We start from the raw sequence: 12,070 nt of genomic DNA on the forward strand, positions 1-12,070 counted from the left end.
CAGACTCACAGACATAGAAAACAAATTTATGGTTACCAAAGGGGAAAGGTATGGGGAAGAGATAGATTAGGAATTTGGGATTAACGAGTGTTTCTACTGTATATAATATATAGTAGTATATATATTTATCTACTCTATATAATATATAGTAGTATATATATTTATCTACTCTATATAATATATAGTAGTATATATATTTATCTACTCTCTCTCTATATATATATGTATATATTGGGGCTTCCCAGGTGGTGCGATACTTTGGCCACCTGATGTGAAAGAGCCGAGTCATTAGAAAAGACCCTGATGCTGGGAAAGATTGAAGGCAGGAGGAGAAGGGGATGACAGAGGATAAGATGGTTGGATGGCATCACTGACTTAATGAACATGAGTTTGAGCAAGCTCTGGGAGATGGTGAAGGACAGGGAAGCCTGGCGTGCTGCAGCCCATGGGGTCGCGAAGAGTCAGACACGACTGAGTGACTGAAAAACAGCAGGTGGTACAGTGGTAAAGAATCTGCCTGCCAAGCAGGAGACTCAAGAAACATGTGTTTGATCCTTGGGTCAGGAAGATCCCTTGGAATAGGAAATGGCAACCCACTCCAGTATTCTTGCCTGGAAAATTCCATGGACGGAGGAGCCTGGTGGGCTACAGCCCACGAGGTCACAAAGAGTTGGACATGATTGACTGACTGAGCACACACACATATATAAAATAGATAAGCAACAAGGATTTACTGTATAATAGAGGGAACTCTACTCAATGTTCTGTAATAACCTATATAAGAAAAGAGTCTGAAAAAGAATACACACACACACACACACACATAACTGAATCACTTTACTGTACACCTGAAACCAACATGACATTATAAATCAACTAACCTTCAATATGGAAGGAAAGTTATGACCAACCTAGATAGCATAATAAAAAGCAGAGACATTACTTTGCCAACAAAGGTCTGACTAGTCAAGGCTATGGTTTTTCCAGTGGTCATGTATGGATGTGAGAGTTGGACTGTGAAGAAAGCTGAGTGCTGAAGAATTGATGCTTTTGAACTGTGGTGTTGGAGAAGACTCTTGAGAGTCCCTTGGACTGCAAGGAGATCCAACCAGCCCATCCTAAAGGAGATCAGTCCTGGGTGTTCATTGGAAGGACTGATGCTAAAGCTGAAACTCCAATACTTGGGCCACCTCATGCGAAGAGTTGACTCATTGGAAAAGACCCTGATGATGGGAGGGATTGGGGGCAGGAGGAGAAGGGGATGACAGAGGATGAGATGGCTGGATGGCATCAATGACTTGATGAACATGAGTTTGGGTAAACTCCGGAAGTTGGTGATGGACAGGGAGGCCTGGCGTGCCACAATTCATGGGGTCACAAAGAGTCAGACACAACTGAGTGGCTGAACTGAACTGAACTGAACCTTCAATATAAATAAACATTAAATGAAAAAGAGAAAAGTTTAACTGGTTCTCCAATTTTTCAGTCTGCCCTGCACCCCTGCATTTAGAGGTACTCAGTACCTTCAGATTGTGAAGTTACCAGGGTTGTCCTGATATTTATTCACTTCCCCCACTTCTGCCAGTTACAGTTCCATTTTCTCAGTAGCTCAGATGGTAAAGAAGCTGCCTGCAATATGGGAGACCTGCAATATGAGGTTGGAATCTACTTTGTCTCTACTACTACTACTACTAAGTTGCTTCAGTCGTGTCCGACTCTGTGTGACCCCATAGACGGAAGTCCACCAAGCTCCCCGGTCCCTGGGATTCCCCAGGCAAGAATACTGGAGTGGGCTGCCATTTCCTTCTCCATGCATGAAAGTGAAAAGTGAAAGTGAAGTCGCTCAGTTGTGTCCGACCCTCAGCGACCCCATGGACTTCAGCCTTCCAGGCTCCTTCATCCATGGGATTTTCCAGGCATGAGTACTGGAGTGGGGTGCCATTGGATATCTTTAAATCATAGCCCCTCTTTTTCACTTGTTTGAAAAACCAGCTTTTTACAACAAATTGAATACATCATTGTAAATCAACTATATGTCAATAAAATAAAATAAAACCCAACTTTCTCAAATACTAAATTCACTTTTTTTAAATTGATGAAATCCACCAATCACCAAGTCCCTCCCACAAGCAACAAGGATCAAAGATCCCCTGGAGAAGGGAATGGCTACCCTCTCCAGTTTTCTTGCCAGGGGAATCCCATGGACACAGGAGCCTGGTGGGCTACATACAGTCCATGGGGTCATGAAGAGAGACACAACTGAGTGATTAATACACACACACACACACACACACACACATACACATACACACACAAGTCATTTACCACTCATCCATCTATTACCAGCTTCCAAGTTTTGTTGAAATTTCTTGCCTGCTGTTGATTTTTCTTTCATTCTCCCTGTCACTATGGGTTTTTCTTATTTTTATTTCTTTACTGTCATTATAGCAGATTTTCAGAGCAAATAGACATGAATGTGCGCATTGAATCTACCACTTTCAACTGGAAACTCATATTCTCTAATAAGATACTATGGTATTAAGGAAAGCTATTAGCTTTGCATGTTTATCATATATAAAACGTGTTACTGAATACACAGATAAGAACTCTGGTTCTTATTTTTTCCCCTAGTAAGTTGCATTGGGTTTTATGGATAAACAACGTTACTTGCAAGTAATGATAATTGTAACTGTACTTTTCTGGAATTTATACCATATTTCTTTTCCTTTTTTATTGTACTGGTAAGACCTCCAGAATAATGCTATACAGTAGGAGTGATAGCTGGCATGCTTGCCTTGTTCCTGACGTTAATGGGACTATTTCCAGTTTCACAGTAAGTTGCTTGTCATTGATTTCTGGTAATTACCTTTCATAAAGTGAAGGAAATTTCCTTTAATTCCAAATAACCAGAGATAATCTAAATTAAGAATGGATACAGGCTTTTGTCAAATGGGTTTTCAGAATACACCAAAATATTAATAAAAATCTTATCCTTTTACTGTTAGCATAATAAATTACATTAATAATTTCCTAATTGTCAGTTATTTTTGCAGATTTTGAATAGAAACCGATTTGGTTATGGTATTATTTTATTATATTGCTAGATTTGATTTCCTGTTAATTGATTCCTAGGAATTTTATAGTAATGGCAATATATATATATATGTGTATGTGTGTGTATATATATATATATAGACAGAGAGATGGGCTTATTGTTTTCTTTGCATGTATTTCTATTATTTGTTTTAGGGTTTTCCTAGCTTACACAAAGTAAAGTAGAAGCCAGTATTAAATATGTCCCCCTTTCTTGGAATTTACTGAGATTTTCTTTGTGACCTAGTGTATGCTCACACTATAAATGTTCCATAGGCACATTTATTAGCTTAGGCTTGCAATTTTTATTATTCAGATATTCTATGTCCTCTTTTATGTTTTGTCTACTCAACCTATCACTTTTTCTAAGAGGATTTTAAATCTCTTACGTTTAACATTTCTCTATGATTACTATTTTTTATTAGATTTCTAATAACTTTTGATTTATGTATTTCAATGTTACTTTAATGTCTAAAGATTCATAACCATTAAATCTACTTGAAGAATTTTACTTTTTATTAATATTCATTCAATCAAGGATTATTTATTGTGCTTATGTTATTCATAGTGCTTCTACCAAGCACATGTTTAGGTTTTGGGGATTCAACAGGGAACCAAATGGATAAAAATTCTGGTCCTTTTAGAGCCGTCATTCTAGTAGGGAAGGGAGCCGTGGTGGTTAGGACATCTGCTCCCTTCTCAGAGCCAGAGGAAGGAGTCCTGTGATGCCTGAAACCTGGATTTGGGGACCTTCTGGGGCAGCAAGCAGGTGAGCATCCAGCCCACCCATGGTCTGTTGTCTAGAGCTAACAGAACAGGAACAGGCAAACGTGCAGGACTCTCTCCGGCTCCCTCTCCAGGGTCAATTCTCAGGTCCAGGCTAGCCCTTTCTCTCCTCTAGAGGAGGTTCTGAAGGCTGGAATTTCCCCAAGAAAGAGAAAGGCAGAGGAATTAAGTTCTCTCTAGATGGAATGGAGCCATCTGGGGAGGCAGAGTGAATCTGCAGATGACCTGGGGGAAGTGGTCAGCTTGTCACCCCGGGGTGCCTGTCCCACTCTGCCTCCACTGTGGGAACCCTGTGCAGCTGCCACTCGGATTGCATAGATGGCAACAGCGGGCTGTGACCGACAATTGCCGCCACCTGGGGTGTGCCCACAGCCTTGTTCCCAGAGCCACGGTTTCCAGTCCTTCTCTGCATGAGGGCCCAACCTGAGGAGGCTGGGGTCTACATATTGTCATTTAGGGGAGAGCCAGACTCTGGCATGGGAGGAGAAGGCCTAGACTTCTCGGTTGTGACGAAATGAACCTTGAGGCCTGGTTTTCTAGAATAATTTCTCAGTCAGGAGAGAGAATGCATCCTGAAGGAAGATGCATTACAGTTCCAACTCATTACAGTTGGAAACTCCAAGTGTCCTCTACCAGCTGACATCTCAGCCCTCCATGCTCCAAAATTCTTATAACACTTGCCCCACACGCCCAGATTCGGGCCTGGGCCTTGCTCCGACACCCCTGTATGCCTACACCATGCCTCCTGGGGAGACACTTGCCCTTTCTACCCCTTTCACTTATAATGATGAGGTATAAATGGCTCCACCTGGATCTGCTACTATTAATAGCAACCTCTGCCACTCCCAGTCAAACAACCCCAGGCGCTGTCAATGAAAGCCCCAGGCTTCACGAGAGTCACAGAAGAGTGAGGAACTCTGGGCTGCTTTTCAGGGTGGTGGTGGTGGTGGTGATTTAGGACAGAACAAGGGGCTGCCACCTGGGCCTAATTAGACTTCCTCTTGCAGGATAAGCCCCACACAGCAGAGTATTCCCAGCACAATTGTGCCTCTCAGCTCCCCTTACTGCTGCTGCTGCTAAGTCACTTCAGTCGTGTCCGACTCTGTGTGACCCCATAGACTGAAGCCCACTAGGCTCCCCCGTCCCTGGGACTCTCCAGGCAAGAACACTGGAGTGGGTTGCCATTTCCTTCTCCAATGCATGAAAGTGAAAAGTGAAAGTGAAGTCGCTCAGTCATGTCCGACTCTTAGCGACCCCATGGACTGTAGCCTTCCAGGCTCCTCCATCCATGGGATTTTCCAGGCAAGAGTACTGGAGTGGGGTGCCATTGCCTTCTCCGCAGCTGCCCTTACACTCCCTCAAAGCAGCCTGCACCCCACTTCCTCTTGCGCTTCCCAGAGCCCAACTTGTGTTGCAATCTTACCCTTCTTAGAGCTGACAAGCACTTCCCACTCCCAGCTGTACAGATGTCAGACCAGCAATCTACGCCCTTGTCGAGGTGGCCCCACACAACTTCTCATGGCATCTCCGCTGCAGGGTCTCTGGACCTCAGGACCCTTCAGCCAGCTCTGCTCTCAGTTTCTGCACTACTCGAACATTGCTCTCCCTCTGTCACTGAGGATTTGTCTGTATAACAGCCGAGTTTCCAGAAGTTCATTCACTCAGGTTCGTGAATCATCACTGCTGTTCTTGTAATCACTTCCAATGGGGGTGGGGGTCACCTGAGGCAGGAGAGGTTTGTGGTTACAGATCCAGGCTCTGGGGCTTCCCAGGTGGCACTAGTGGTAAAGAACCCGCCTAACAATGCAGGAGACATAAAAGATGCAGGTTCAATCCCTGGTTCAGGAAGATTCCCTGGAAGAGGACATGGCAATCCACTCTAGTATTCTTGCCTGGTGAAGCCCATGGACAGAGGAGCCTGGCAAGCTACAGTCCATTGGGTCGCAAAGAGCTGGACACAACTGAAGCGACTTAGCATGCATGCAGCTTTGCCTCTTTCTAGCTGGAAAAGCTGGTTACCTGATTTTGTGTCTCAATTTCTTCTCCAGTGAATAGAGTCCCTCCCTCTTAAGGCTTTTGTGTGAATTTAGAAAGTTACTGCATATGAGGAACTTAGAATAGTGCATGGGACCTGGATCCCACTGTATAAGCCTTAGCTGTAATTTTTATACCCATGGCCTGATGGAATCCTCACTACAACTCTGAGGAAGCTTCTATTAAAATCTCTGCTTTATAGGTGGCGAGGTGAGGCCTAGAGTTTTGATGACTTGCTCAAAAATCCTAGGAACCCCTGTGCTGCAGAAGCTCTTCTCCTCTGACTGTAACAAACCCTCAGGCCCTGCTTAAGTCTCAGCTCTTCCATGTGGCCCCACAGGCCCTCAGCGTCCATCTACCCCATTAGCGACACTGCCAGGCATCTTTCTGCATCAAGTCAGAGCTCCAGGCTCCTGGCTGTGGCCGAAGCAGGGAAGCACAAATGAGAAAGGCACGAACTGAGAGTCCCAGTGGGGAAATGACCGTGAAGCAGCTTCCTGGGGATAGAGCCTGTTGGGCCTGTTCCTCCTCTCTGCTGTTGGTGGAAAAGCACTTCTGACCCACTGTTACCTCTGCTGAGGATGTGGCCAAGATATTACCTCAGCTCATGCCCAGGGAGTGAAGGTGAGCTGTGGGGCACAGGGAGCAGGACTTCAAGAGAGGAGCAAGATCTGGGTGCTGGTGGACCAGGTTAATTGGAGGCACTGGGCTGGACCAGAGAACTTGGGATGGAGGTAGCCAAGACCTTGAGGAAAAAAGACTGCCATGTAGACAGCAAACCTAAGTTGTAGGCTCATACCTGCCACTGACCAGCTAGTATGACCTTAGCTAGTTACTCAGCTTCTCTAGCATTAATTTTCCCATTTATAAGTTCAGTTCAGTTCAGCCACTCAGCTGTGTCCAACTCTGCGACCCCATGGACTGCAGCACGCCAGGCCTCCCTGTCCATCACCAACTCCCGGAGTTTACTCAAACTCATGTCCACTGAGTCGGTGATGCCATCCAACCATCTCATCCACTGTTTTGCCTTCTCCTCCCGCCTTCAATCTTTCCCAGCATCAGGGTCTTTTCAAATGAGTCAGTTCTTTGCATCAGATGGCCAAAATATTGGAGTTTCAGCTTCAGCATCAGTCCTTCCAATGAATATTCAGGACTGATTTCCTTTAGGATGGGCTGGTTGGACCTCCTTGCAGTCCAAGGGACTCTCAAGAGTCTTCTCCAACACCACAGTTCAAAAGCATCAATTCTTTGGTGCTCAGCTTTCTTTATAGTCCAACTCTCACATCCATACATGACCACTGGAAAAACCATAGCTTTGACTAGACAGACCTTTGTTGGCAAAGTAATGTCTCTGCTTTTTAATACGCTATCTAGGTTGGTCATAACCTTTCTTCCAAGGAGCAAGCGTCTTTTAATTTCATGGCTGCAGTCACCATCTGCAGTGATTTTGGAGCCCCCCAAAATAAAGTCTGTCACTGTTTCCATTGCTTCTCCATCTATTTGCCATGAAGTGATGGCACCAGATGCCATGATCTTTGTTTCCTGAATATTGAGCTTTAAGCCAACTTTTTCACTCTCTTCTTTCACTTAAATCAAGAGGCTCTTTAGTTCCTCTTCGCTTTCTGCCATAAGGGTGGTGTCATCTGCATATCCGAGGTTATTGATGTTTCTCCTGGCAATCTTGATTCCAGCTTGTGCTTCTTCCAGCCCAGCGTTTCTCATGATGTACTCTGCATATAAGTTAAATAAGCAGGGTGACAATATACAGCCTCGACATACTCCTTTCCTGATTTGGAACAACTCTGTTGTTCCATGTCCAGTTCTAACTGTTGCTTCTTGACCTACATACAGATTTCTCAGGAGGCAGGTCAGGTGGTCTGGTATTCCCATCTCTTTCAGAATTTTCCACAGTTTGTTTGATCCACACAGTCAAAGGCATTGGCATAGTTCATAAAGCAGAAGTATATGTTTTTCTGGAACTCTCTTGCTTTTTCCATGATCCAGTGAATGTTGACAATTTGATCTCTGGTTCCTCTTCCTTTTTTAAATCCAGTTTGAACATCTGGAAGTTCATGGTTCACGTACGGTTGAAGCCTGGCTCAGAGAATTTGGAGCATTACTTTACTAGTGTGTGAGATGATTGCAATTGTGTGGTAGTTTGAGCATTCTTTGGCATTGCCTTTCTTTGGGACTGAAATGAAAACTAACCTTTTCCAGTTCTGTGGCCACTGCTGAGTTTTCCAAATTTGCTGGCATATTGAGTGCAGCACTTTCACAGCATCATCTTTTAGGATTTGAAATAGCTCAACTGGAATTCTATCACCTCCACTAGCTTTGTTCATAGCAATGCTTCCTAAGGCCCACTTGACTTCACATTCCAGGATGTCTGGCTCTAGGTGAGTGATCCCACCATCATGATTATCTGGGTCATGAAGATCTTTTTTGTATAGTTCTTCTGTGTATTCTTGCCACCTCTTCTTAATATCTTCTGCTTCTGTTAGGTCCATATCATTTCTGTCTTTTATTGTGCCCATTTTTGCATGAAATGTTCCCTTGTTATCTCTAATTTTCTTGAAGAGATCTCTAGTCTTTCCTATTCTATTGTTTTCCTCTATTTCTTTACATTGATCACCGAGGAAGGCTTTCTTATCTCTCCTTGCTGTTCTTTGGAACTCTGCATTCAAATGGGTATATCTTTCCTTTTCTCCTTTGCCTTTCACTTCTCTTCCTTTCACAGCTATTTATAAGGCCTCTTCAGACAACCATTTTGCCTTTTTGCATTTCTTTTTCTTGGGGATGGTCTTGATCACTTCCTCCTGTACAACGTCATGAACCTCCGTGACAATAGAACTCTAATAAAGTTCTAATAGACATAGAACTCTGTCTATCAGATCTAATCCCTTGAATCTATTTATCACTTCCACTGTATAATTGTAAGGGATTTGGTTTAGGTCATACCTTAATGGTCTAGTGGTTTTCCCTACTATCTTCAATTGAATTCCGAACATGGGAGTAAAGTTTAATTCCCAGAAATATGGTGAGATAAAATAATACATACTATGTAATGAATAATATGTAATAATATTAATACACATTTATGTGAAAGTGAATAATTCTATGAAATTGCCAAATTGATTTGGATAGCAATTCTAGGAAAAGTGAAAGTCGCTCAGTCATGTCCCACTCTTTGTGATCCCATGGACTGTAGCCTGTCAGGCTCCTCTGTCCATGGGGCTTCTCCAGGTATAGAATCTTGAGTGGGTTGCCATGCCTTCCTCTGGAGGATCTTCCCAACCCAGGGATTGAACCCAGGTCTCCCACTTTGCAGGTGGATTCTTTATCCTCTGAGCCACCAGGGAAGCCCAAGAATGCTGGAGTGGGTGGTCTATCCCTTCTCCAGGGGATCTGAGTGACTCAGGAATCAAACCGGGGTCTCTTGCATTGCAGGTGGATTCTTAACCTGCTGAGCAACATGACTGTATATAGTCTTTGATCCCTTTTAAAATATCATCCTTTGCTTTCCCTTACTAAAGCTGTTGCTCACTGCTATCTCATGTCTTGGCTGAGCTAAGGAGATTAACAGGAACTGTGTTGGAGCTGTGATCTAATTGGTGTGCTGGGGGCTTTGAGGGTAATAGACCGGAGAAGGCAATGGCACCCCATTCCAGTACTCTTGCCTGGAAAATCCCATGGATGGAGGAGCCTGGTAGGCTGCAGTCTGTGGGGTCGCTAAGAGTCGGACACGACTGAGCGACTTCACTTTCACTTTTCACTTTCCTGCATTGGAGAAGGAAATGGCAATCCACTCCAGTGTTCTTGCCTGGAGAATCCCAGGGATGGTGGAACCTGATGGGCTGCCGTCTCTGGGGTCACACAGAGTCGGACACGACTGAAATGACTTAGCAGCAGCAGCAGCAGGGTAATAGACAAAGACTGATGAGGTGACCCTGCTGGGGCAATTTCTCTGTGTCTGGGGTGGAAGGTAATGTGGCCCTTCCTTGCTCCCTTCCCCAGGTGCCTTTCTGCATTGCAGAGTCAGGGAGACCCCAAGTTCCATTTCCCAGAACGTCTTGTACTCATAGTTCTGGTCCCCAGTTACTACGATTAGCTAGAAACAGGTGTGTGAGACTGGCAGCAGGGAATTGAGGCAGAGTGCCTGTCCTTCCATCTGGGTCCATGGACAAGCCAGGGGAAGGGGACTTGGGGTTTCTTGGCAACAGTGTCCTGGGCCCCTCCCCTGCCTTTGGAGGGTTGAGTGGCAGCTGCAGGGGCGGGGGCTTCCCACTGCCTGCCTGTGGCTTTGGTGGTCTGTCCTTGAACTCAGAGTTCCTCCTGCTTCTCCAGGATTGTGTAAGCACCTAAGTCCCTGAATTAAGCCCCTTGGCATCTACGTGGAATACCCCGAAGAGATTCTGCCATTAGAAGAGTTTTCTGAACCTTGACTGGGTGCATGGCCTGAGGACTTTGCTACTGTGAGGTTGACCCCTGCTGGGCACCAGTGATGGCAGAAGCCTCAAACGGGACAGCTTCATTTTGGGAAATGACACTAAAAGGCGAGAATGGAGGAGCAATGATTTGGAAGGAACCTAAGTCCTTGAGTGATCATGAGGAGCAGAGATGCCCTGCTTACCTCCACCTTTCACAGAGGCAAGAGAAAGAAACTTTCTTGTTCATTTGGCTGTTACATGATTGGGTGACGGAAAGGTGTCAGCCTCTCAGCTCAAACTAGTTTGTGATTGCTCTTCTTCAGAACAGATGACTCAGCTGAGGAATCAAACAGCCAAGGGGCAGAAAATTATAGTTGGTGTTGGTGGAGGGAAGCAGGTCTGAAGGAATGAAGTCTGGGTTTCTTACCCTGGGTTCCTGGTCATACCAGCTTGCCTGCCTAAGGGTTTGGCAATAAAATAGAAAAATATCAATAATATCCTTTTTGATGTTAAGAAAAGATACATAGGTAAACCAACTCCATTTTAAGCTTCATCCCCACACACCTGGCTCTTGCTGCCTTCTCCCTGTCTCCCAGCAGACAATACCAAATGAACCTAGAACACACAAAATTATTTTCCTTCTTCAAAGAATATATTTTAAAAATTACAAAGGTAATTTCATGCTAGTATGGAAACACAAGCAATATAGAAGATGGGATGCACAGATTGAACTCTCGGTTCCCAGGCCCACTGCTCAGGGGAACTGCGGTTAAGCGTTTCGTGTGTCCACTTCTTTCCCTCCTTGCCCTGCCCTTGCAGGCAGTTGCCATGGACACGGGGCTGAGGAGGTGGTTGATGTGACTAGGAAATTAGTTATATGTGGGAATTGAGCAAATAAGTAACCAGAGTCAAGTTTCTCACTGGTGGAGAAGGGAATTACAAATATGAAAAGGGGAAAACTAGAGAGAAACCTCTTGGATTGGAATTAGAGGTATTATTGTGAACTCATACTTTCAAAAGCTATCTACCCATCTGCATACAGAGATAGACACAGATAGCTGTATGTTTGTGTATGCTTGTGTTTGCTTGTGTGCATGCTTACATCTATACCTTGTCTCCAGAAAGAGCCTAGAAGCAATTACATCCCCAAAGGAATGAACATCCAAACTTGATTTCTAAACCCCATTTTCCACTAAAAGGAGAATTGACCAATTTCTGGTCAGGGCATGGAAAATTTGAGATGAGTCTGGAATGTGTTGTCTTTTTGGCACAAGTAAGCAAGTGCTGAAGCAGAGACATTACTTTGCCAACAAAGGTTCGTCTAGTCAAGGCTATGGTTTTTCCTGTGGTCATGTATGGATGTGAGAGTTGGACTGTGAAGAAGGCTGAGTGCCGAAGAATTGATGCTTTTGAACTGTGGTGTTGGAGAAGACTCTTGAGAGTCCCTTGGACTGCAAGGAGATCCAACCAGTCCATTCTGAAGGAGATCAGCCCTGGGATTTCTTTGGAAGGAATGATGCTAAAGCTGAAACTCCAGTACTTTGGCCACCTCATGAGAAGAGTTGACTCATTGGAAAAGACTCTGATGCTGGGAGGGATTGGGGGCAGGAGGAGAAGGGGACGACAGAGGATGAGATGGCTGGATGGCATCACTGACTCGATGGACGTGAGTCTGGGTGAACTCCGGGAGTTAGTGATGGATAGGGAGGCCTGGCGTGCTGCGATTCATG

The sequence above is a fragment of the Bos indicus genome, chromosome 11, assembly GCF_029378745.1.
Source record: "Bos indicus isolate NIAB-ARS_2022 breed Sahiwal x Tharparkar chromosome 11, NIAB-ARS_B.indTharparkar_mat_pri_1.0, whole genome shotgun sequence".
Classification (NCBI taxonomy): Eukaryota; Metazoa; Chordata; class Mammalia; order Artiodactyla; family Bovidae; genus Bos; species Bos indicus.